We start from the raw sequence: 26,881 nt of genomic DNA, 5'->3' as shown, positions 1-26,881 counted from the left end.
TTCAATATGTTAGTTACCCCCCTCCTCTCCCGAGGGGATGAGATTATTGTCCCAATCTACACAGCGCCTTGTGATTGTGTGTCACTTTTACGTTGAACTAAATGGTGCCGTGGATTGAGGTAAAAACAACACCTGCATTTATAGAAACCCTACAGTCCAGGAGGAGACCTTTCGGCCCATCGAGTCTGCGCCAACAACAAGGCCCTATCCCTGTCACCCCGCATATTTACCCTACTAATCCCCCTAACCTATGCAGCCCAGGGCACCAAGGGGCAATTTAGCACGGCCAATCAACCTAACCCTTCATCTTTGGAGTGTTGGAGGAAACCGGAGCACCTGGAGGAAACCCGTGCAGACACAGGGAGAATGTGCAGACCCCACACAGGCAGTGACCCAAGCGGGGAATCGAACCCGGGTGCCTAGAGTTGTGAGGCAGCAATGCTAACCACTGTGCCACGCTACTGCCCCATACTTAACAGTACGTAACACTGAAAAGTGTCCCAATGTAGATTGCAAAAGCACTATTGGGAGTCGGTTTAGCTCAGTTGGCTGGATCTTGATTAGTGATGTGGAGCAACACCAACCACGTGGGTTCAATCCCTGTACCGGCTGCGATTATTCATGAAGACCCTGCGTTCCCAACCTTATCCCTCGACTGAGGGGCAGTGACCCTCGGGTTAAATCATCACCAGTCAGCTCTCCCCCGCAAAAGGGAAGAGCAGCCCATGGTCCTTAGGGTCTGTGGCAGATCACACACAGTATGGAATGTGTTGAAGTTTGATACGGGATCACCTGGACTCGAAACGTCAGCTCTTTTCTCTCCATACAGATGCTGCTGGACCTGCTGAGATTTCTCCAGCGTTTTCTCTTTTGGTTTTGATGCAAACATTGTTTGACCCCATGGTTTCTGGTCTACGAGAGTGCCCTGGATGTCAAAATGACAGCTAAATGTTGGCACCTGGGATGCCAACAGTAAAACTAAACATGCAGGTGAAGACAGAGAGTGGACACCTGGTTTACAAGGTGATTCAGGTCAGTTACACAGTTGGGTAGACGCACAGCAAAATGAGCTAAATTTTTTTTGAAGCATTCGCTCTTCTTATACATTCACCAGAATTTATTTTCACTGACCAAACCAATATTTATTGCCCCATTTCCAAATTGCCCATGTGGTGATAATGGATACAACTGAATGGATCACTCAGCTACATCACATGGTTACTAATAGTCAACCACATTGCTGTGTGGCCCCTGCGTTACAAGTAGGCCAGACCGGGAAAGGATGGTAGATTTCCTTCCCTGTGGGTAATGTTACGACACAGAGGTTAATCCCAATTACCTCGCATCGTAATCTGCTACAATTATTTGGGAAGGTGTTATCTGTTCTTAATTAACGGTTAGAGGTTCATTAATATTAAGGCCTGACACTCGCTTTAAGTGAATAATTAACAAGGTATTTTATATAAATAACCAGGAACTTCAACTAAACAAATAACACATTAACTAAGGTACGTTTCGACTGAAATGCTGTTCAAATAAAGACAAGGACCATTCAGTATTAAAACAGAAATTACAGAATCTTAGTCACTCTCAAAAGATATTTTTATACCCAGTTCTGATAGTGTTTGCAAGTTTTGGAGATCTGCGGTAGTGCCCATTCTATCTAAGGTCTTCTTAACTTGGTATTTTTCTATTAGATAGCTGGATAATTCTCTTAAGAGATATTTAAACTGGCAGGGTTGGAGAACTGCTCTAGAGAGGAATGCTGGCTTCTTTGACTAGCTGCTCTGGCCTCTGGAGATGTTCTCATAAGATGTTCTCTCTCAAAATCGCTGTTACTTTGGCCTTTATACCTGCGATGACCGCACAATTTTTTTACACCGCAATTGGTTTGATGCTATCAACACTACCAAGTTCAAATCTGATAGGCTCTTAATAGTTGAGTGTCTTCTTTAAACTCATAGGCTAACAAAATGCAAAATCCTGCAGAGCCGGTTACCAAGGCAACCCTGATGCTTTTGGTCTGAAACAAATGTTGCAATCTGGTGTCTCTGTGTACGCTGCAATTTAGCACAGAACTCAACAACAGTTTTTACAGGGACCACGTGCTGTTTTCTTTCCCTCGAATATTTTTTGCAATTCTTTTATATCTTTATAAACATTCTTTATATCTTTACAAACTCAATATCATCACAATAACCAAACAAGTTTATATGTCAATCTTCTTGTTTCTGAGTTACCATCTGGCTTTTGATTTCAGATGTATTTGATCAACTGAATTTAAGTTCACCAGAGGAGATTCGAACTCACGTTCCCGGGATTGTTAGTCTCTGAATTAGGGGAGAGTACCCTGAGTAATCCCTAAAATGAAAGAAAAACATTGGCACAAACAGACTAAATTCAATCAGTGCAAGGAGATTTAAAAAGGGATCTGGTAAGATACACAGTTGAGGTAGGAATTTTTTGGCTGAAATAGTCAAAATCTGCAGGGCTGGAGACTCCCCCTTGTGGGTTGGTTTGAGATTCATCTCAGACTTTCATCCACCTAAGTCTTCTGTTAACTTCTCTGGATGGTCCTCTTATTTAAGGAAAGATATCCCATCGGAGACACATCAGAGAAGGTTCACTAGGATCACCCTTAATATGGAGGGTTTAGAATTATTGAGTAGAATCATAGGGTCCCCTCAGTGCGGTGCCCATCAAGTCCGCACCGCAATGAAGTTACTGTACAAATCCCCCCGTCGCCACACTCCGGCACCTGTTCGGCTGCACCGAGGGAGAATTTAGCACGGCCAATGCACCCTAACCATCACATCTCTCGGATGGTGGGAGGAAACCCACGCAGACATGGGGAGAACCTGCAGATTCCACGCAGACAGTGACCCAGGCCCCTGGCGCTGTGAGGCAGAAGTGCTAACCACTGTGCCACCGTGCCACCTTCTATTATGCCATTGTGCTGCCCATCTCACTATATTGCAATACAGTGAAATGTATTGCTTCATGCACGCTCTACAAAGTATACCGTTCATAGAGTACATAGGGGAGAAGGAAAGGAGAGAGTGCAAAATGTGTTTAAAGTTACAGCTAAGGTGTAGAGAAGGATCAGCTTAATGTGAGGTAGGTCCATTCAAAAGCCTGTTGGCAGCAGGGAAGAAGCTGTTCTTGAGTCGGTTGGTACGTGACCTCAGATCTTTATATCTTTTTCCCGACGGAAGAAGGTGGAAGAGAGAATGTCCGGAGTGCGTGGGGTCTTTGGCTATGCTGGCTGCTTTTCCGGGGCAGCGGGAAGTGTAGACAGAGTCAATGGGCGGGAGGCTGGTCTGAGTGATGGAGTGGGCTACGTTCTTTGTAGTTTCTTGCGGTCTTGGTCAGAGCAGGAGATGTACTGAGCTGGGTTCCAGCACCATTCTTCAGGAAAGAGGAGCTGAGTGTGTGTTAATTTTTCCCTGGAGATTAGGGTTAGGAGGTAGGGAATGATACAGACCAGACTCTTTGTGTGCTGAACTCATCCTAGCTGAGAGGTTTTAGCCTGTGATAACGACATGGCTGTGGAGATAAGAGGATTGAAGAGCTTGATTCAGATTTGGCCTTGATCATTTTACTCTGCATCCAGTCACAAGCAAATTAATTCAGCTGGGCCGCAAGGTGCCAGCCTCGTCTGGGTTAATGTAGGTCCATCTGGAATAAGAAACTCCTCCCTCATTTGGTTTTTATGCAACTATTGGCATCACAGACTGAGAGAGAACTGACAACAGAGCTCAGACCCATCAATACAAGAGAGTGACTAATAAATCAAATTGGCAATTCAGGAGAAACTGAGGGAGCATTTGGAATGTTAAATTTATTATCACAGGGAATAGTTGAAGTGAATAGTGTAGACACAGTTAGAGGTTGGATAACCAGAGACCAAAGATGTGCAGGTTCGGTGAATTGGCCATGCTAAATGTCCCTTAGTGTCTCAAGATGTGCAGGTTAGGGGGATTGGCCCATGCTAAATTGTCTCTTAGTGTCCAGGAATGTGCAGGTTAGATGGATTGGCCCATGCTAAATTGCCCCTTACTGTCTCAAGATGTGCAGGTTAGATGGATTAGCCATGCTAAATTGTCCCTTAGTGTCCAGGAATGTGCAGGTTAGGTGGATTGGCCATGCTAAATTGCCCCTTAGTGTCCAAAGATGTGCAAGTTAGGTGGATTGGCCATGCTAAATTGTCCCTTAGTGTCCAAAGATGTGCGGGTTAGGTGGATTGGCCATGCTAAATTGCCCCTTAGTGTCCAAAGATGTGCAAGTTAGGTGGATTGGCCATGCTAAATTGTCCCTTAGTGTCCAAAGATGTGCAGGTTAGGTGGATTGGCCATGCTAAATTGCCCTTTAGTGTCCAAAGATGTGTAGGTTAGGTGGATTGGCCATGCTAAATTGCCCCTTAGTGTCCAGGAATCTGCAGGTTAGGTGGATTGGCCATGCTAAATTGCCCCTTAGTGTCCAGGAATCTGCAGGTTAGGTGGATTGGCCATGCTAAATTGCCCTTTAGTGTCCAAAGGTGAGCAGGTTAGGTGGATTGGCCATGCTAAATTGTCCCTTAGTGTCCAAAGATGTGCAGGTTAGGTGGATTGGCCATGCTAAATTGCCCTTTAGTGTCCAAAGGTGAGCAGGTTAGGTGGATTGGCCATGCTAAATTGCCCCTTAGTATCTCAAGGTGTGCAGGTTAGGTGGATTGGCCATGGTGAGTTGTCCCTCAGTGTCAGGAGTAAATAGCAGGTTAAATATGTGAGGCTACAGGGATAGGGATTGTTGTCAGGGCAGTCTCGATGGGCCAAGCGGCCTCCTTCTGCACTGCCGGGATTCTATTATTCTAACCACGCGAGGGAGACAGGCATGGAAAGATATGTTAATGGTCTGAGATGAAGAGGGGACGGGACATTCATAGGGGGCTTAGATACAGGTATGGATCAATTGGGCTGAGTGGCCTGCATCTGTGAATACTTTGTAAGAAACTATCCAAACCAAATCCTGGAGGCCCCTCCCCAGTGGCGGAGTCATAGCAGAGTGGTACTGTGTCAACGCAGTAGGACTCTTTTTAGAAAATGGTGGGTACGCTTGACAGCCTCAGGGGACCTGATTGGCCCACTCTGATGAGGGGCAGAGGGTAGAAATGGTGAGAGACTATGGGGGCAGCACAGGGGCAACGCTGGCATGGATACCATCGAAGTAAGAGAAGGTTGGCTGTTCTCCAGGATAGTCCTTAAGGTGGTTGAACAACCTACTTCTGCTTTCCTGAAAGCGCCTAACCAACTGGCTTCATGTCAGCATCCAGTCCATTGGTGTTCATGGGGGGTGAGGTGGCACTACAGGAATTCCCTTGGGCATCATCGCTTGCCAGTCTTACCTCCATTACAGGCAATGTTGATTTGGCATTCTTGCCAGCCATCCCAGGACTGTTGTTATGGGATGGACGTTGACAGGGATAGGACCCATCTCCATTCCTACATCATCTACAGAACTGGAAGAGACCATTCAGCCCCTTTGAGCCTGTTCCGCTATTCCGTGAGACCGTGGCTAATCTGTACCTCAGCTCCAATCACCCGCCTTGACTCTATGTTCCTTAACACTCTCATGTGGCAAAATCTATGGCAAGGCAGTAGTGTAATGGTATTGCCACTGGACTAGTAATCCAGAGACCCACAGCAATGCCCCGGGGACCCATGGCTAGAATTTGAATTCAGTAAAAAATCTGGGATTAAAAGTCTACCATGTTAATTGTGATAAAAATCTATCCTGTTCACTAATGCCCCTTAGGGAAGGAAATCTGTTGGGCTTACCTGGTCTGGCCTACATGTGACTGCAGACCCACTGTGCCCTCAGGAATGGACAATAAATACTGGCCTTGCCTGCGGTGCCTACACCCCATGAACGAATCAAGAAAAAATCTCTGATTTAATGCGATTAACAGGAAGGCCATGGCCTAGTAATTGCTCGATTATTAACCCAGTTGATGTTCTGAGGACCCCGGGTTCGAATCCCACCACGGCAGATGGTGGAATTTGAATTCAATATAAAATATCTGGAATTAAGAATCTACAGATGACCATGAAACCATTGTCGGAAAAACCCATCTGGTTCATTAATGCCCTTTAGGGAAGGAAATCTGCCGTCCTTACCTGGTCTGGCCTACATGTGACTCCAGAGCCACAGCAACGTGGTTGACTCTCAACTGCCCTCAGGCAACTCGGGATGGGCAATAAATGCAGGCCCAGCCAGTGAGGCCCATGTCCCACGCACGAATAGAAAAAAGCAAAGTCGTGAAAACAGATCGGCATGTTCCACCTCATCGGTATTTGATTTCACTGCAGGTCAAAGTAAAGGCAGACCTTGAGGAACACACCCTCCCTCCCTCCCTCCCTCCCACCTCCTCCAGGCTTTTAAGCTGTCAGTACCTTTGGAGAGTTGCTCGGGAGAAACCCTACCTCACGGTGCCCTGATGTGAAACTAACTAATGCCTCAGTTTTGTGCCAGATCACGATATTTATCCCAGGCCCTGTGCTGTCTGCTAATCTGTAAATCAGAATTGGTATGTGACCTCCATTTGTCTGCCTTTTTTTTCCTGCTCTATGAGAGTGTGACGGGAATACCAGAATACCTACCCGTGCAGGAATAAACTTCCCTGTTTCTGAAGGTCTGGGGCTGCCCGGTGGCACAGTGGGTTAGCCCTGCTGCCTCACAGCGCCAGGGACCCGGGTTCAATTCCGGCCTCGGTCACTGTCCGTACATACTCCCCATGTCTACGTGGGTTTCCTCCCACGGTCCAAAGATATGCGGGTTAGGTAGATTGGCCACGCTAAATTGCCCTGCTGTGTCAGAGGGACTAGCTAGGGTAAGTATGTGGGGTTACGGGGATAGGGCCTGGGTGGGATTGCAGCCGGTGCAGTCTCAATGGGCTGAATGGCCTCCGTCTGCACTGTAGGGATTCTATTCTATGAAAAGCTCTTGTGTTTTTCAGAAGCAACCTACCTTTATTTAAAGCTTTTTATCAAAGAGGGCTGAGGTTCTTCTGATGACCAAGTTGAATCTCTGGGGCTAATCCTTTGGAAAAGAGATCCGAAACAGGGCTGGTTTAACCGGGCTTCTGAAGGGGGGATTTGCAGGGATGGGAAGGTGCAGAATATTTTACAGAGTATCCTCGCGAGGTCACGGAATAGAAGGAGTTGCCACTGTTGGTTTGGACCTCACGGTTCAGACGCCTAAAAATGATTCCAGCCGCCCCATTACAGGGTCGCGTATGTGGAGGGGGAGGTCGATGGCAGAGGAAGTGGGGGGGGAAATGAGGAGGATTTGCGGGGATGAGGGCGGTTAGCCAATGCTGATGAAAGGCCATCGATGGGCGGCACGGTGGCGCAGTGGTTAGCACTGCTGCCTCCCAGCGCCAGGGACCCAGGTTCGATTCCCGTCTGTGCAGAGTCTGCACGTTCTCCCCGTGTCTGCGTGGGTTTCCTCCGGGTGCTCCAGTTTCCTCCCACAGTCCAAAGATGTGCCGGTTAGATCACACAGCAATGTGATTGACCCTCAACTGCCCTCAGGCAACTGGGGATGGACAATAAATGCTGGCCAGCCAGCGACGCCCATGTCCCACAAATGAATGAAAAAGCACACGTGCGCTGTGTGACCAGAATTAGATCACCTCAATCTTAAAATTCTCATCCTTGATTTCAACCAACCACACAACCCCTTCCCCTCACCCCACCACAAGGCCTCCCTATCTCTCCAATCTCCTCCAGGCCCAAAACCAGCCCAAGTTATTGGCTTTCCTCCAATTCTGGCATCTTGTACATCCCGATTGGATTCCCTCCACCAATGGCAGCCTTGACTTCAGCTGTCTGGATTCTAAGGTCTGCATTTCACTCCCGGCGCCTCTCTACCTCTCTCTCTCTCTCCTTGTTTTACACTCTTCTTGTTGTATGTCGTATGAGGAACGGTTGGGGACTCTGGGTCTGTACTTGTTGGAGTTTAGAAGGATGAGGGGGGATCTTATTGAAACTTACAGGATACTGCGAGGCCTGGATAGAGTGGACGTGGAGAGGATGTTTCCACTAGTAGGAAAAACTAGAACCAGGGGGCCCAACCTCAGGGTAAAGGGACGATCCTTTAAAACAGAGATGAGGAGGAATTTCTTCAGCCAAAGGGTGGTGAATCTGTGGAACTCCTTGCTGTAGAAGGCTGTGGAGGCCAGGTCATTGAGTGTCTTTAAGACAGAGATAGATAGGTTCTTGATTAATAAGGGGATTAGGGGTTATGGAGAAAAGGCAGGAGAATGGGGATGAGAAAAACATCAGCCATGATTGAATGATGGAACACACTCAATGGGCCGAGTGGCCTAATTTTAATCTTATGGTCTTAAAACCCTCCACTTTGACCAAGTTTTTGGTCATAGAATCATAGAATCCCAACAGTGCAGAAGCCACCCCTCCTAATATCACCTTGTGTGTCCTGGTGTCAGTCAGTGACTAGTGTGACACATAGACAATGTGACTAACGCACAACCACTTTATCTAGAAGGGCAGCAGATACATGGGGGACACCACCACCTGCAAGTTCCCCTCCATGCCACTCACCATCCTGACTTGTAAATATATCGCCGTTCTTTCACAGTCACTGGGTCAAAATCCTGGAATTCCCTCCCTAACGGCATTGTGGGTCAACCCACAGCACATGGGACTGCGGTGATTCAAGATGGCAGCTCACCACCACCTTCTCAAGGAGCAACTAGGGATGGGCAATAAATGTTGTCCAGCCAGCGATGCCCATATCCCACAAATGAACAAAAAAAATGTTGAGAGGAAATGAACTCAGTGGAGGTTAGATATTGAATGAAACAGAGCATGCTGGGCAACACGACAGCTCAGTGACTATCGCTGTTTGTTGTGCAGATACATGGATTTGGGTCGGTGTCTGTGAGAGTTTGCGCATTCTCCCCGTGCTTGCGTGGGTTTCCTCCGGGTGCTCTGGTTTCCTCCCACACCCCAAAGATGCGCTCTTAGGCTGATCGGTGTAACAAATTGTCCCTAAATTAGTCTCCCCTCAATCTGGTTTCCAATGTGGAGTGCCATAAGTGTAGACAAGGGTCATGGGTGGAGAGGGGACTCACAATGTTAAAACGGCGGTGCGGGCTCGTTGGGCCGAAGGGCCTGTTTCCCGTGCTGTGTTGTTCTTTGTTCTTTATTTAGCGACGCAAATATCTCTTTCTTGAAGACGAGTGTTGAAGAGGAATTACGTTATTCAGTTGGATGAGTTTGATCGGGCAAAGTCTCTCCCTCTTGATTTGACAGCCATTAGTGCGTTGAGTGATTATGTGCACTTAGTAAGAATTGCTCTTGCCTCTGCAAATTAATTAATCAATTCTTAGGTTGTCTTAGGGCTGGATTCTGCTCAGCCTTTTGAAAGCAAATGCTTGGGATTTGTGTCCTGATAAATGCAAACTAAGCACAAAAAGATTCACATCTGTACGCATCCAGAATTATTGTACTCTTAATGAAATTTTGTAACCACAAGCAATGCTTTTGCTTTTTATTTTGTTATTGTCATGCTCCATGCCTCTGTTTGGAACCAAATCAAACTGTGTTACAAAAATCATTGAATCCCAACAGTGCAGAAGGAGGCCACTCAGCCCATCGAGTCTGCATCAACCTTAATCCCACCCAGCCCCTATCCCCATGCATTTACATTACCATAGAATCAAAGAACCCTACAGTGCAGAAAGAGGCCCTTCGGCCCATCGAGTCTGCACCGACCGCAATCTCATGCAAGTCCTATTCCCATCACCCCATGCATCTACCCCAGCACCCCCTGGCACTAAGAGTCAATGTGGCACGGCCAATCTGCCTAACCCACACATCTACGGAGTGTGGGAGGAAACTGGAGCACCCGGAGGAAACCCACACATACACGGGGAGAACATGCAGACTCCACACAGCCAGTGACCCAAGCTGGGAATCAACCCTGGGGGTCCCTGGCGCTATGAGGTAGCAGCGCTCACCACTGTGCCACCGTGTCTACAAAGGAAAGCAAAGGTAACTTTAAGGGATTTATATTTGCATTAGTAAAGATTAGAAATAGGGTACAGTTTTAACAAGGTTTAATTTTATATTTCCGTGGAATAAAGTGTAAAACCTGTAGCTAGATTCATGCTGGACAAAGGTGTTTGTATGTTTGAGGGCTTGGTTCAATTCAAGATTTGCTTCTATTTTGCTTAGAGAGGGTTACAGCGCGAAAAGTAAATAAGCTAGCAGGGGCACGTGACTGTTGCTTGGCAACTGGGAGCCCTTTTAAGGTAGGCAGGCTTTTGAGCTTTAGCTTTTAGCTGAATGTGTTTGCCGTTGAAAGTAGGACACCCAGGAGTGAACCTCTCTCAACTCTTTCAGGAGGAGAAAGGCTGGACAGGACAAGGGAGCTGCAAAAGGCAGACTTCCCAAGGAACCAGTTACAGTCCAGATAACCAGGGAACTGGGACAGAAATAATGTTCTAGGAAGACTGAAGTTGAGAGACCAAGGCTGTGATTTTACCACCTCATCACTGTCCGGTGAGAAAATGTAAATTTGGGAGTGAGCTGATGAACAGGAATGATGCCCGCTTTCGCCCTCCTGCCCATCTTACCAAAAAAAGCATAACCGGGGGCATCTTGGCACAGGGGCAGTGCCGAGGGGGCAGAGGCTAATTGGGGGAGTATCTGATGAGAGATGGGGACTCCGGGCGAGGCAATCTGCAGTGAGATCACAGGCAGAGAGGGGGAGGTCGGCAATCTGGGTTGGCCATCAGGGAAGGGGGAGGGCGATGGGCAGCCTACTGGGGGTTCATGGCCACCAGTGGGGGTGGGGGATTAAGGTGGGGAAATGGGGAGATCGGGGTTGTGGGGATGGTGGTGAGATTGAGGCTGGGCCCAAGTATGCTTGGAGGGGGCCAGTGATCAGGTTGTGAGGGGGTCATGGGACTGGCCAGCGATCCGGAGGACGGCAGTGCAAGGCCACTGCGCATGCGCCAATCTCAACACTGACAGATCAGCGCATGCGCAGTGGCTCACTCAGCACTATGCTGCTGGCTTTCCAGCAGGAATAGGCCCCACCCCGGATTTATCACATGATTTATCCTGAGGCACCCTGCAGTGCACAAAGTGTGGGAGATTCATTTTGAAAGTTTATTCCAGTTTTTATATGAATTCGGCACTTGGAATTTTCCTGGGGGAATCATCCCCGCCCCCCCCTCCCAAACACCCCACACCCCTCCCCCCTTCCCACACCCCTCCGACTTCCCCACCCCAGCATTTCCCCTGCTGCTGTTCAGACTTTTGAATGGACCTACCTTGCACTAAGTTGATCTTTCTCTACACCCCAGCTGTGACTGTAACACTACGTTCTGCACTCTCTCCTTTCCTTCTCCCCATGTACTCTATGAACAGTATGCTTTGTCTATATAGTGCACAAGAAACAATACGTTTCACTGTGTCCCAATACATGTGACAATAATAAATCAAATCAAACCAAATCAAATGTTACATTTGTTGTGATTTGATTTTTTTTATCACATATATTGGGATGCGGTGAAAAGCACTGTTTCTTGTGCACTATACAGACAAAGCATACTGTTCATAGAGAAGGAAACGAGAGAGTGCAAAATGTAGTGTTACAGTCATAGCTAGGGTGTAGAGAAAGATCAACTTAGTGCAAGGTAGGTCCATTCAAAAGTCTGACGGCAGCAGGGAAGAAACTGTCCTTGAGACAGTTGGTACGTGACCTCAGGCTTTTGTGACTTTTTCCAGATGGAAGAAGGTAGAAGAGAGTGTATCCGGGGTGTGAGGAGTCCTTAATTATGCTGGTTGCTTTTCCGAGACAGCGGGAAGTGTAGACAGGGTCAATGGATGGGAGGCTGGTTTGCGTGATGGACTGGGCTACGTAATGGATTGGGTGAAAGAGACAGAGACATGATACGACAGGTAGGTCCATTCAAAAGCCTGACAGCAGCAGGGAAGAAACTGTTCTTGAGTCGGTTGGTACATGACCTCAGACTTTTGTATCTTTTTCCTGATGGAAGAAGGTGGAAGAGAGAACATCTGGGGTGCCTGGGGTCCTTTATGCAAAGCAGAGGCAGTGGGAGGTGTAGACAGAGTCAATGGATGGGAGGGTGGTTTGCTTGATGCCACTCCTATGGTGCCATAACTCAGGAAAATTTGACGGGCTTCCACATTTTCCAGTCTAAGCTTCCCAGAGAAGCTTGGGTGCATCTGACTTATCCCAGTCGCCTACTCAAAGTTAAGTTTAGCCAGACTTCATAACGCCTCCTTGTTACCAATTTCCAATCCACCCATTCACATTGAATGGCCTATTGCTACGCTGTGGGAACATATGCAGCAATTTTCTAGCATTGTGCTTTATAATATTGAAATACTGTACAGCCTACAGACATAAACATTGGCAACCGCCCAACGCTGAGCTTGCTGTATTGGCAGGAGCACGGCTAATCGGAATAACTGGATACGTTCCAAGTACTGGGAATGTCCCTGGCTCAGAGCTTGCTACTTGATCGGAATCGACCCAGAAGATGGGGCGGGCACTAAAGAAGCTGAAAATCCATTTGTAGGGGATCTCCACCCAGCCCACTGACCTGATAGGCCACTGAACCTCTTACGGAGGGGGATGGCTGTTATAGAAAGTGTAACCATCGATACCACAACCGCAGGGGAAATATGCCCGAGACCGTGCCAAGACTTTCAGGAGAAAGGGGAGGGGACATCGGGAAAGAAAATGATAAAGCGGATTTATTTTTAAAAGGATGGACAGCCCACTTCTGCTTGACACTGGGGTCAGGGGTTCAGCCATGGCTCAGTTAGTAGGACTGTGACTCTGAAGGTTTTAGTTTCAAGTCCCATTCCAATACGCAAGCACGAACATCAAATGTGGCACTCACCTGAAGAAGTCCTCCCACAGTCCAAAGATGTGTAGGTTAGGTGGATTGGCCATGCTAAATTGCCCCTTAGTGTCCAAAGATATGTAGGTTAGGTGGATTGGCCATGCTAGATTGCCCCTTAGTGTCTAAAGATGTGCAGGTTAGGTGGATTGGCCATGCTAAATTGATCCTTAGTGTCCAAAGATGTGCAGGTTAGGTGGATTGGCCATGCTAAATTGACCCTTAGTATCCAAAGATGTGCAGGTTAGGTGGATTGGCCATGCTAAATTGACCCTTAGTGTCCAAAGATGTGCAGGTTAGGTGGATTGGCAATAGGAAAATGTATGGGGGTGACAGGGGTAGGGTGGGGAAGAGGGCCTGGTTAAGATAATTGTCAGTGAGTCAGTGCAGACTGGATGATTTGATTTGATATATTATTGTCACATGTATTACGTTACAGTGAAAAGTATTGTTTCATGCATGCTATACAGACTAAACATACTGTCCATAGAATACATAGGATAGAAGGAAAGGACAGTGCAGAATGTAGTGTTAGTCATAGGTAGGGTGTAGAGAAAGATCAACTTAGTGCAAGGTTGGCCCATTCAAAAGTCTGATGACAGCAGGGAAGAAGCTGCTCTTGAGTCGGTTGGCATCTGATCTCAGACTTTTATATCTTTCTCCCCACAAGATGATGGAAGAGAGAATGTCCGGGGTGGGTGGGGTCCTTAATTATGCCGGCTGCTTTTCCAAGGCAGCGGGAAGTATAGACAGAGTCAATGGATGGGAGGCTGGTTTGCTTGATAGATTGGGCTACATTCACGACCTTTTGTAGTTCCTTGTGGTCTTGGGTAGAGCAGGAGCCCAGACCATGCTGTGATACAACCAGAAAGAATGGTGCATCTGTAAAAACTGCGTGAGAGCCTTGGCAGGTGGGCCAAAAGGCCTCTTCTGCACTGTGGGGATCCTATAATTCCATGGTTACTGTGGGAGTGCTGCACTGTTGAAGGTGCTGTCTTTCAAACATTCGTTGCTTGGAGCACTGTATCGCGAGTTACATTGGTACTGTGTTCTATGACACACACATGGCAGTATGTATCTATAGTGTGTTCTTGTGATTAGGTTAAAGTGTGTAAAGAATGTACCAACCTGCCACAACCTTTTTAACGCAACACGTTATTGGGTGAATTAGATATTGCAACACTTATAAGGACAGACGGTACCTATTTTTGATACATTAAGAAACTAAACGCTGAGCAACAGAGGAGGATTAAAGACACTTCACTGATTCAGATTTTGAGCTGTTTAGGTGTACATTTAAACAGACACTGGGGAAATGCTGATCTAGTTGTAGTGTCACTCGACATGGGTTCAAATCCCACCACGGCAAGGGGGGAAAATTTAAATTCCATTAATGAAACCTGCAATTGAAAACTAATCTCAGCAACAGTGACCGTGAAAAATATCATTAATTGTTCTAAAAGTAAACTGCACCGTGGCACAGTGGTTAGCATTGCTGCCTCACAGTGCCAGGGATACAGATTCAATTCACACCTCATGTCACCGTCTGTGTGGAGTTTGCACATTCTCCCCGTGTCTGCGTGGGTTTCCTCCGGGTCCTCCAGTTTCCTCCTACAGTCCAGAGATGTGCAGACTGGGTGGACTTGTCATGCTAAATTGCCCCTTAGTGCCTTAGGTTTAAAGGAGTAAGACAGAGGAGAGATTTAGGGAGGAAATTCTAGCAATAAGCCCCCATCTCCCTCACTGGTTTCTCTTTTGGAGAATTGGTGCAGACCTGATGGGCCGAATGGCCTTCTTCTGCATTCTACGATTAAAGCTCCACTCTGAAGGGAAGCCAAACAGGCCTGTCCTATCCTATCATCCTCTTTGAACACCCCCCAGTAGCCTCCCTACCAGCTGAGGAAATCTTAGCCTGGCCACCAGTTTTCTCCAGTGTGAGGTTCACTATCTCACACCCGGAGAGGTCACTGCCTGAGGGTGGCTAAGACAATCCTAATGAAACCGCTTTTTGAGTTCTGACTGCCGTTCCGCCTGTGTCTCTGACATTGCCTGTGGTAAGAATGGTGGGATAGAGGCTCCATGGGTCACAGTGTGTCTGTACCTGGGCACTGACCGATTGAACAGCTCACTTCCAAACTGCTGTAAGACCAGTGTGAGCTTGAAATCAAGCGTCTCTCTCTTTCTCACTGTTTCTCTTCCTCTATCTGTGTGTCTCTGTTTCTCTTTCTTTCTCTCTCTCTCCCTCTTTTTATGTGTCTATGATTGTCGGTGTCTCCCTCTGTCTCTCTATCTCTTTCTATATATATGTATGTATTCCATTTGTGTGTGAGTGTGTGTGTGTGTGTGTGTGTGTGTGTGAGTGAGAGAGTGTGTGTGAATGTGTGTGTGTGAGTGAGTGTCAGAGTGTGTGAGAGTGTGTGTGTATGTGTGCATGTGCTAGAGAGTGTGTGAGAGAGAGTGTGTGTGTGTGTGTGTGTGTCAGAGTGTGTGAGAGTGTTTTTGAGCGTATGTGTATGCGTATGTGTGCATGTCAGAGAGTGTGTGAGAGAGTGTGTGTGAGTGTGTGTTTGTGAGTGAGTGTCAGAGTGTATGTGTGTGTGAGTGTGAGTGTCAGAGAGTGTGTGTGAGAGTGTGAGAGTGTATTTGAGCGTATGTGTATGCGTGTGTGTGCATGTCAGAGAGTGTGTGAGAGAGTGTGTGTGACTGTGTGTTTGTGTGTGTGTGAGAGAGGCTGTGTGTGAGAGTGTGTGTGTGTGAGTGAGTGTCAGTGTGTGTGTGTGGGAGTGTGTCAGAGTGTGTGAGAGTGTGAGAGTGTTTTTGAGCGTATGTGTATGCGTATGTGTGCATGTCAGAGAGTGTGTGAGAGAGTGTGTGTGAGTGTGTGTGTGTGAGTGAGTGAGTGTCAGTGTGTGTGTGTGAGAGTGTGAGAGTGTATTTGAGCGTATGTGTGTGTGAGTGTGCATGTGTGTGTGCGTGTCAGAGAGTGTGTGTGTGTGTGAGTGTGTGTGTGTGGGTGTATGTGTGTGTGAGAGTGAGTGTGTGTGTATGTGTGTGTGTGTATGTGTGTGTATGAGTGTGTGTGTGTGTGTGTATGAGAGTGTGTGTGTGTGTGTTGTGAGTGTGTGTATGTGTGTGTGTGTGGGTGTGTGTGTGTGTGTGTGTATGAGAGTGTGTGTACGAGAGTGTGTGTTGTGTGTGTGTGTGTGTGTCCTCAGCTAGCCACCTCGGCGACTGTTGTGTGTGGGAATTCATGGTGTGCTCTGAGTGAATTATCTGGGAAAGGCGTTGTTGAGTTGACTGGGAGAGGACAGTAGGCCGGGCCGGGTCGACGGGCCTGAGATTCGCCCATCAAACGACAGCAGAACCAAAGAGATTGTTTCAAAGGCTTTTATTATCCTGTCGGAGGCAGGAGCGTTACCCCCCACCACCCCACCCCTCCCTGTCTGACATACGCGAGCCCCTTTATTCTCCCTTTGTCCTGGGCTGCACTAAACCTGTTTCACGAGGGCCTGTCACCTCAATAAAACCCCAATCAGAAAATAATCAACACACGGTGAACTTGAGGAGAAGAGAAAAAGCCTCTTTAGAGGACGGAAGTTCCCATTCTGCGAGCCTTCAGTGCACTGTTACCATCTGGTGCACCGCAGTAACAATGAATGGGATAATTGAGTCCCAAACAACTTGCTTCTGAGGCGCAAATAATAGCGTTCACCCTGGTCTGTATTCTTCGTGGCGGGGGCCTTGCCCCATCATTTCATGGCACATCTGCCCCATGCGATGAATATTAAGCAGCAGATGACTTAATTAAGTCAATATCATTCTTCTCAAATGAGGAGGAAGGGGAAGAAAGGCAGCGCAGATGAGGCTTTAGTGACCCTGTTTTGGACTGTCAATGGAGATTGATGGCAATCCCAAGCCACCAAGGTGCTCCCAGCCGGACGGCTGTGAAAGGATAGTGGCCGGCTCTGAACAGCTGGGTGTTAGCTGAGAGAAAGGCCCGCTCTCGCCCCCCCCACCCCCCCCAAGCGTGCTCCCCCCAGTGTCTGAGGCCACTCGAAAGCACAATCCTGCCTTTGAAAAGTGTTACATTTCATTGGGTTTGTCTCCAGCTGGGCCGGACACCTCGCGGTCTCTGGGTAGGAGCACGGGGCCGGCTTTGCCCGCATTCGGACGGATGCTAATTCCCGCTGCAAACACGTTAGCAAGAAGAGAAATGAAGCACAATATTCCGATACCTCGCTGATAAAATACCAAAAGACACTGGCAACATATTGAAACTGTCACCTATTGTCGGTTAAATTGGTGTCCAGTTGATGCAGAATGGTTATTGATGTTTTTTAGGGCAATTGCATTACTATAAGATAACTTTGATTTGATTTGTTATTAGTACACAGTGAAAAGTTCTGTTCCTTGCGTTCTATACAAACCATACCATTCATAGAGAAGGGAAGGAGAGAATGTCGTGTTACAGTCATAGCTAGGGTGCAGAGCAAGATCAATTTAATATTTGAATTGATTTATTAATGTCACAAGTATTGATACAGTGAAAATTATTTTTTCTTGCGTGCTACACAGACAAGGCATACCATTCATTGAGTACATAGGGGAGAAGGAAAGGAGAGGGTGCAGAATGTAGTGTCAGAGCTAGGGTTTAAAGATTAATGTTTGTTTTATTAATCACACATAGGCTTACATTCACACTGCAATGAAGTTACTGTGAAAATCCCCTAGTCGCCACACTCCTGCTCGGGTACACCCGAGGGAGAATTTAACACGGCCGGTGCATCTAACCAGCACGTCTTTCGGATTGTGGGAGGAAACCCACGCAGGCATGGGGAGAACATACAGTCTCTACACAGACAGAGGGCCAAGCCGGGAACTGAACCGTGAAGCAGAGTGCTAAGCGCTGTGCCACCGTGCAGATGGAATGATATCATGGGGGTGCACTGGAACAGACTCGTTGAGCCTGTGTTAGCCCTTTGGTAGCACAACCCAACTAATTCTACAACAGCCCCACCCGCTCCCTTCTCAGAACCCTTAAAATATTTGCCCAATTCTTCGAAGGGCCAACTAGACTGGAAACGTTGGCTCTATTCTCTCGCCACAGGTGCTGTCAGACCTGCTGAGATTTTCCAGCATGTTTCTGTTTCTGTTTCAGATTCCCGCACCCGCGGTATTTTGCTTTGATCTCCCGTCTCCTCGTGTTTGGTATCTGTAATCAATGAGAAATGTGTAGCAGGCCACTCGGTGCCTGAATGAGAGCAAGAACAGGAGGCTTCAGTCAGACCCATCTTCAGAGCTCAGAGAAAAGTGATTCCGAGGGACAATTGGAAATTCTGGAATTTATGCAGTGGGATGTGCGGAAAGCATTTCCAATTCCCTTCGTTGACACTTCACCAGCAGTCTCGAACTGCACAGCAAGTGTTTCTAACTGAAGAGTTTACGTTTATTTATTAGTGTGGCAAGTAGGCTTACATTAACACTTGGGGGTGGCACAGTGATTACAGCTGCGGGTGTGTGAGTGCCAATGCATTCCTATGGTATCACTGCCTCTTCACGGTGCCACTGTGGGTTAGCGCTGCTGCCTCACAGAGTCAGGGACCCGTGTTCAATTCTGGTCTTGGGCAACTAACTGTGTGAGGTCTGCACATTCTCCCCATGTCTGCGTGGGTTTCCTTCGGGTGCTCCGGTTTCCTCCCACAGTCCAAAGTTAGGTGCACAAGTTAGGTGGATTGGCCGTATTAAATTGCCCCTTAGTGCCAGGGGATTAGCAGGGTAAGTACGTGGGGTTACGGGGCTAAGACCAGGATAGGATTGTGGTCAGTGCAGATGGGCCGAATGGCCTCTTTCTGCACTGAAGGGATTCTATGGAAGTTTGAGTTTATTTATTAGTGTCACAAGTAGGCTTAGATTAACACCGCATTGAAGTTACTGCGAAAATCCCACACTCCGGCACCTGTTCGGGTACACTGAGGGAGAATTCAGTGCGGCCAATGCGAGAAACCAGGATGTTTTTCAGGCTGTGGGAGGAAACCGGAGCAGCCGGTGAAAACCCACGCGGACACGAGGAGAATGTGCAGACTCCACACAGACAGTGACCCGAGCCGGGGATCGAACCCGGGTCCCTGGCATTGAGAGGCAGCAGTGCTAACCCGCTGTGGCATTGTGCAGAGGGAGGAATATCAGAGGAGTGCATTGGCACTCACATATCAACAGCCTGTTTCATTTCAGGCCCCTCTGATGTGACATCGCTCCGGGGATACCCTGTAACTCTCCGGCTAGAATTTGCCGTATGACTTATTTTCCACCGACCCTCCTCAAAATTGGCAAAATAAGCAGCAACTCATTGCTGCCCGTGTAGGAATTTCACAGTAACTTCATTGCAGTGTTAACGTAAGCCTACTTGTGACACTAATAAAGAAACTTTACTTTTACTTTACTCTCAGGCTACGTCGCGAGTCAAAATTTACCCTCCGTACTTCGGCAGAGTGTAAATAAACGCCAGACCGGCCATCTGGGAGAATCAATAGACCTTCAAAACTGTCCAACTTGATGCCATCTTGCAGGATAGGGGATGAGATTTTTACTTTGTTCCACGCCCTTTCAGTCCAGCACATCCAATCGATTACAGAGCCGCTGCTAAGGGATTCGCGGGATGCTTTCCACGTTGTCAGGTTCCATCATACCCTTGCGTGTCGCTCATTAACGCGGCACAATGCTGACAAATTGCCGCAGTTGAACCGGTAAATAGGCAGCAGAGTGAGCCGTCCGCTCGGCTTGACTCGCTTTGAATGGGCTGGTAATGAGCCTCGGCACAATGCGCCTTTTCACAGCCTGGGGACTCTCAGAGTCGATGAATATCAACCCAAACGGCGATGAACGTCGACCCGAGCGGTGATGAATATTGTAAAAGGTAATGAGGGCGCAGCACACCCCACCCTCCCCCTCCCCAGTGCAAACACAAACCTGGCCACCCTCCTCTGCTCCCAGACCTCGGACAGGTTTACGTACTGCGGTTGTGCTAACACCAGAACGAAAATGAAGTAAGTCGTCTGTGGTTTGACGAGTGTTTTTGAGGCTAAGCGTTGTCATCTTAAACACAGGTTCGAAGCCAAAGTTGTGCCGAGAGACTGTTATACCGTCAGAGACGTCCGCTACCCTTTGGAGGCTCTGACTGTTTGCGGGTTCGTTTTGCAAGTGTCACATTAACACCGCGATGAAGTTACTGTGAAAATCCCCCCGCCGGTGCCTGTTCGGGTACACGGAGGGAGAATTTAGCACGGCCAATGCACCCCAACCGGCACGCCTTTCAGACTGCGGGAGGAAAACGGGATTTGCCGGAGGAAACCCGTGCAGACACGGGGAGAACATGCAGTTACCACCGAAGCTGGGAATCGAACCCGGGTCCCTGGCGCTAATTGTAGAAATGCATTAAAGTTTTTTTATTATTGTCACAAGTAGGCTTACATTAACACTGCAATGAAGTTACCATGAAAATACCCTAATTGCCACACTCTGGCGCCTGTTTGGGGACATGGAGGGGGAGTTTAGCATGGCCAATGCACCCAACCAGCACGTCTTTCAGACTGTGGGAGGAAACCCATGCAGACATGGGGAGAACATGCAGCCTCTGCAAAGACAGTGGCCCAAGCCGCGAATTGAACCCGTGTCCCTGGCGCTAATTGTAGAAATGCATTAAAGTTTACTTATTAGTGTCACAAGTAGGTTTACATCAATACTGCAATGGAGTTACTGTGAAAATCCCCTAATCGCCACACTCCGGCACCTGCCTGAGTTACACTGCAGGAAAATTTAGCACAGCCAATGCACCCTAACCAGCATCTCTTTCAGACTGTGGGAGGAAACCGGAGCACCCAGAGGAAACCCACCTAGACAAGGGGACAATGTGCAAACTCATGATGACATGGGTGGCACAGTGACGCAGTGGTCACTGTGTGTCTCACAAATCCAGGGACCCAGGATTGTGTGGAGTCTGTACATTCTCCCCGTGTCTGTGTGGGTTTCCTCCGAGTGCTCCAGTTTCCTCCCACAGTCCAAAGATATGCGGATTAGGTGGATTGGCCGTGCTAAATTGCCCCTAGTGACAAGGGGATTAGCAGGGTAAATGTGTGCGGTTAGAGAAATAGGGCTTGGGTGTTGGGTGCTGACTCAATGGGCCAAATGGTCTCCTTCTGCACTGTAGGCATGATCCTATGATTCTTCTATGATTCTGTGACTCCGCACAGACACCCAAGCCGGGAATTGAACAGGAATCCCTGGTGAGGCAGCAGTGCTAATCACTGTGCCACCGTACTGCCCTTTAAACACATGTTCGGAGCTGACACTGCAGTGTTGCACTGAGAGAGTGCTATATCATCAGAGACACCCGCTACCCTTTGGAGGCTCTGTCTGGCTTACTGGGTTCATATTGAAGACAATCAGGGTGTGGTTTTCCTGGCCAATCTTCTCTCAATAAATAGAAAAGCGGATTAACCGGTTACTCAAGCTGCCACCTATGCCAACAAAATTAATCTTGGGTTGGAATCATATTGTGTGTTTTGGGACAGATACAGAAAAACACATTAAAGTGTTTGGTCAAGACAAGTCTTCATAAACATCTTCTTGGTGACATTCCTTCTCAATCTGCCCAATTTTTTGGAGTGCTGACCACTGACTGATTGTCAAAGTCACCTCAAACCGATATACCCACTGAGGGGAAACACAGCCAGTCCACTCACCCCATGCAGGTGAGTCCTAAAGGATATCAGTCAAGGTTCGAAACATGGTTATTATTGGTTGGAATGCCTCTTCTCCAGACCGGTGAAAAATTTGGCCAAACTTTTAGCAGATGGGGTATCATGAGGGGGAAATGTGAAACTTGTCCACTCTGGCCAACAGAATAGAAAAGATGTTTATTGTTTAAATGGAGAGAAATTGCAGAACCTGAGGTAAGGAAGGCAAATGGTGTGTTGGCCTTCATTGCGAGAGATTTTGAGTACAGGAGCAGGGATGCATTGTTGCTAATATGCAGGGCCTTGGTGATAGGCCGCACCTAGAGTATTGTGTGCAGTTTTGGTCTCCTTTTCTGAGGAAGGATGTTCTTTTTGGCCCATCGAGTCTGCACATACCAGCATTCCACCCATGCCCTACCCCCATATCTCTACATACTTTACCCAATAATCCCTCTAACCTACGCATCTCAGGACGCTAGGGGCAATAAAGCATGGCCAATCAACCTAACCCCCACATCTTTGGACTGTGGGAGGAAACCAGAGCACCCGGAGGAAACCCACGCAGACACGAGGAGAATGTGCAAACTCCACACAGGGAGCATGTTCCCGATGGTGGGGGGAGTCCAGAACCAGAGATCACATCTGAGGATTCGGGGTAGACCACTTAGGACGGAGATGAGGAGACATTTCTTCACCCAAAGAGTGGTGAGCCTGTGGAATTCATTACCACAGGAAGGAGTTGATACCAAAGCATTGAATGTATTCAAGAGGTGGCTGGATATCGCACTTGGGACAAATGGAATCAAAGTTATGGGGAGAAAGCAGGATTAGACTATTGAGTTGGATGATCAGCCATGATCGTGATGGATGGCGGAGCAGGCTCGAAGGGCTGAATGGCCTTCTCCTGCTCCTATCTTCTATGTAACCCAGTGGTACAGAAAGGAACTTGGTGTCCTGGTACATAAATCACAAAGCACAGTTAGTCATTAGGAAGACAAGTGGAATGGTGCTGTTTTTTGCAAGGGGAATTCAATATAAAAATAGGGAGGTTTCGATGCAGTTGTACAAGACATTGGTGAGACCATGGCTGGAACCCTCTCACCCTTCAGACCCCAATGCCGTTGCAAGCGAGGATGGTGAATTTGGCACTTAGCCAAATCTCCATTCCCTGCAGCGGGACTGGAGAATCATAGATTCCCTACAGTGCAAAAGGAGGCCATTCAGCCCATCGAGTCTGCACTCACCACAGTCCCACCCAGATCTTATCCCCATAACCCCACCCATTTACCCTAGCTGGTCCCCCTGACAATTTAAGGGGCAATTTAACACGGCCAATCCACCTAATCCTCACATCTTCATCCCGCTCTTCTCTCTTATAATCTTATGCTTGACGTCTGCCTAGTCTTCACAGCACCAGGAACCAGGGTTCAATCTGGGCCACGGATCTTTCCACCAATGGCACCCCCTGCGCCTCAGTTCCACTGGCAGCGGAGGGTGTGAACAATGGAACAACTTCAGGAAGCAAAGTGGAAAACATGCCCCTTTCTACATCAAAGCAGACAAAGCAGAAACGGTCAAGAGCTTCAAGCTTTTAAGTGCCCAGATCACTGTCCTGGTCCCCCCATGCCGACATTATGGTTAAGAAGGCCCTCCAACTCCTCTATTTTCTCAGAAGACTAAGGAAATTTGGCCTGTCAGCTACAACTCTCACCAACTTTTACAGATGCACCATAGAAAGCATTCTTTCTGGTTGTATCACAGCCTGGTATGGGCTCCTGCTCTGCCCAAGACCCCAAGAAACTACAAAAGGTCGTGAATGTAGCCCAATCCATCACGCAAACCAACCTCCCATTCACTGACTCTGTCTACACTTCTCACTGCCTCAGCAAAGCAGCCAGCATAATCAAGGATCCCACACATGCCACATGTTCTCTCTTCCACCTTCGTCCATCGAGAAAAATATACGAACGCCTGAGGTCATGTACCAACCAACTCAAGAACAGCTTCTTCCCTGCTGTTGTCAGACTTTTGAATGGACCTGCCTCATACTCAGTTGATCTTTCTCTACACCCTGGCTATGACTGTAACACGACATTCTGCACCCTCTCCTTTCCTTCTCCATGAGTGGTATGCTTTGTCTGTACAGTGCGCAAGAAACAATACTTTTCACTATATGCTAATATAGGTGATAATAATAAATTAAATTAAAATCAAATCAAATTGATATTGACAGCACTGGAAGTGCCATCACTGGCAAGTGACAACCTTCCTCCCCCACCATAAGACATGCCGGGGTGGCACGGTGGCACAGTGGTTATCACTGCTGCCTCACAGTGCCAGGGAGCTGGGTTCAATTCCCGGCTTGGGTCACTGCCTATGTGGAGTCTGCACATTCTCCCCATGTCTGCATGGGTTTCCTCCGGGTGCTCCAGTTTCCTCCCACAGCCCAAAGATGTGTGGATTAAATTGATTGGCTGTGCTAAATTGCCTCGGGGTGGGGGGCTAGTGGGATAAATGCATGGGGTTATTTGGGGATAGGGCCTGGATGGGATTGTGGTCGGTGCAGACATGATGGACCGAATGGTCTCTTTCTTCACTGTCAAATTCTATGATTCTGTGCCATGGAGTGGGGGGGTGGATTGGGAGGGACAACATGAAATCCCACCTGTTAACTTGGTTTCTCTCCTCGCTGTTTGATTTGTGGGTTGATCCCAGGATTACCAGTTTTTGTTTCGGGTTTCCGACACCTGCAGTATTTTACTTTCAAGAACAATGCCAGGAATTACATATGATGTGGAGGTGCCGGTGTCGGACTGGGGTGGGCACAATAAGTAGTCTCAGGTTAAAGTCCAACAGGTTTATTCGGTAGCGCGAGCTTTCGGGTGCGGCGATTAATGCAAACCTTACTTGTGACAAATGAATAAAATCTTTTAAAACCTTTTTTTAAACAATTGAGCAGCACTTACTGAACAACCACAAGTGTGTTAATAGCTACACTAATAATCAATTTCAAATAGTCAGTCAAACTCGTTACGTGCCTCATTTATGCTTGCTGAAAATCACTAACATTAGACCATCAGACCAAAAGATATAGAAGTAGAATTAGGCCATTCGGCCCATCGAAACTACTCCACCATTCAATCATGGCTGATAAATTTCTCAACCCCATTCTTCCACCTTTTCCCTGTAACCCTTGATCCCCTTTCCAATCAAGAACCTCTGACTTAAATATACTCAATGACCTGGCGTCCACAGTCTTCTGTGGAATTCCACAGATTCACCGCCCTCTGGCTAAAGAAATTCCTACTCATCTCAGTTCTAAAGGGTCGCCCCTTTTCTCTGAGGCCGTGCCCTCGGATCCTAGTCTTTCCTACTGATGGAAACATTTTCCCCACATCCACTCTATGCAGGCATTTCAGTATTCTGTAAGTTTCAATGAGATCTCCCCCTCATCCGTCTAAGCTCCAATGAGTACATTAATAGACAGGGACCCATCCTCTGCAAACAAAAGGAACCTGTTCAAACCTTGCACCTTATTTGAATTGGTGAACCAATAGTTCCCCATCGCTTTCTACGTGGCAACGCCTCAGCCAATCGGGATCAACTTGTTAACCAATCAGCCTCCTTTTCTACATAGCGTAAATTGTTGTGATGGTTTGAAATTTGACCTTCTTGTGTTTGTCCTGATGAGTGCAAGATGAAAAGCTTCAGCAGCATGTCTCTTTTTTCAGCCACAACCAAGTTCTGTGTCACCAAGTGACTGTTTAAGCTTCTTTAACTTTCTCAATAAATCTCAGTATAATGGCCTTGGTTTTTGCAATGGCAATGATGGTGAAACAGTTAGTGTTCGCTCCTACTGCATCACCAAAACCGACCGTAACTTCTGAAATCCGCCCTGCACAGGACACGGTGGAGATGCAGAAGTTGCTGTTACTGATTTTATTCTTTTCCACACAGGGAGCTACCGAGATTTCCCCAGATTACAATCGACAGGAAATTGATTTGATTTGTCATTGTCTCGTGTATTAGTAAGTAATGAAAAGTATTGTTTCTTGCACAGAATATAAACAAGGCATACCATTCATAGAGTAACCATGATGAGGAGATGATGGTGTTGGACTGGGGTGAACACAGTAAGAAGTCTCTCAACACCAGGTTAAAGTCCAACAGGTTTATTTGGAATCACAAGCTTTCAGACCAAAATGCAAAATTTCCCCTCGGTGTCCCAAATTAATAGAATCCCCACAGTGCAAAAGGAGGCCATTTGGCCCATCCAGCCTGTACTGACCACAATCCCACCCAGGCCTTATTCCTCTAACCCCACATATTTACCCTGCTAATCCCCCTGACACTAAGGGACAATTTAGCACAGCCAATCAACCTAACCCACACATCTTTGGGGGGAAACCGGAGGAAACCCACGCAGACACGGGGAGAACGTGCAAACTCCACACAGGCGGTGATCCAAGGTCGGAATCGAACCCGGGCCCCTGGTGCCGTGAGGCAGCAGTGCTAACCACTGTAGCACCGTGTCATGTGTAGGTTGGGGGAATTAGCGGGGTAAATACATGGGGTTATGGACATAGAGCCTGGTTGGGATTACTGTTAGTGCAGACTCAATGGGCTGAATGGCCTCCTTTTGCACTGTGGGGATTCTATGATGCTATCCCCTACACGTGACTCCAGGCCAACAGCAACGTAGTCGATCGTTAACTGCCCTCTGATGTGATTGAGCGAGGCACTCAGTGTTCTAGAAGGCAGCTCGCCATCGGGGGCAATTAGGGGTGGGCAATAAATGCTGGATTTGCCTGCAAACTACCCCACACCCCCCCAAATTCCATGAACAAATTCAAGAAGTTACAATGGAGTGTTGATGACTGAAAACTAATGCTGGCAAACTCCAACCATCAAGCACTTAATGTCTTCTAATGACATTGCTCTGTTTACTGTTTGATATTGGCCTGTTTAAAATCGGATTTGTTGAAATAGCAGGCCAGGGGATGTTATAAGAATGTTCTAAACACCCAACACTTGCCAGCAATGATCTCTCAGCTCATGTCTTATCCCCACTGTGTTACCTCTACTGGCCTCTGGTGGTGAGATGGGAATTTGCAGCCCACAGTATTTAAATGCAATATCCTTACATCTTGCATCTCAGTGTATAATGTGACCTTACAATGTGAAAGCATGTCATAAGCATGAA

The sequence above is a fragment of the Carcharhinus amblyrhynchos genome, chromosome 12, assembly GCF_965287045.1.
Source record: "Carcharhinus amblyrhynchos chromosome 12, sCarAmb.v2.hapA, whole genome shotgun sequence".
NCBI classification, from domain to species: Eukaryota; Metazoa; Chordata; class Chondrichthyes; order Carcharhiniformes; family Carcharhinidae; genus Carcharhinus; species Carcharhinus amblyrhynchos.
The sequence above is the reverse complement of the archived record's forward strand: the minus strand, read 5'-3'. Positions refer to the sequence as shown.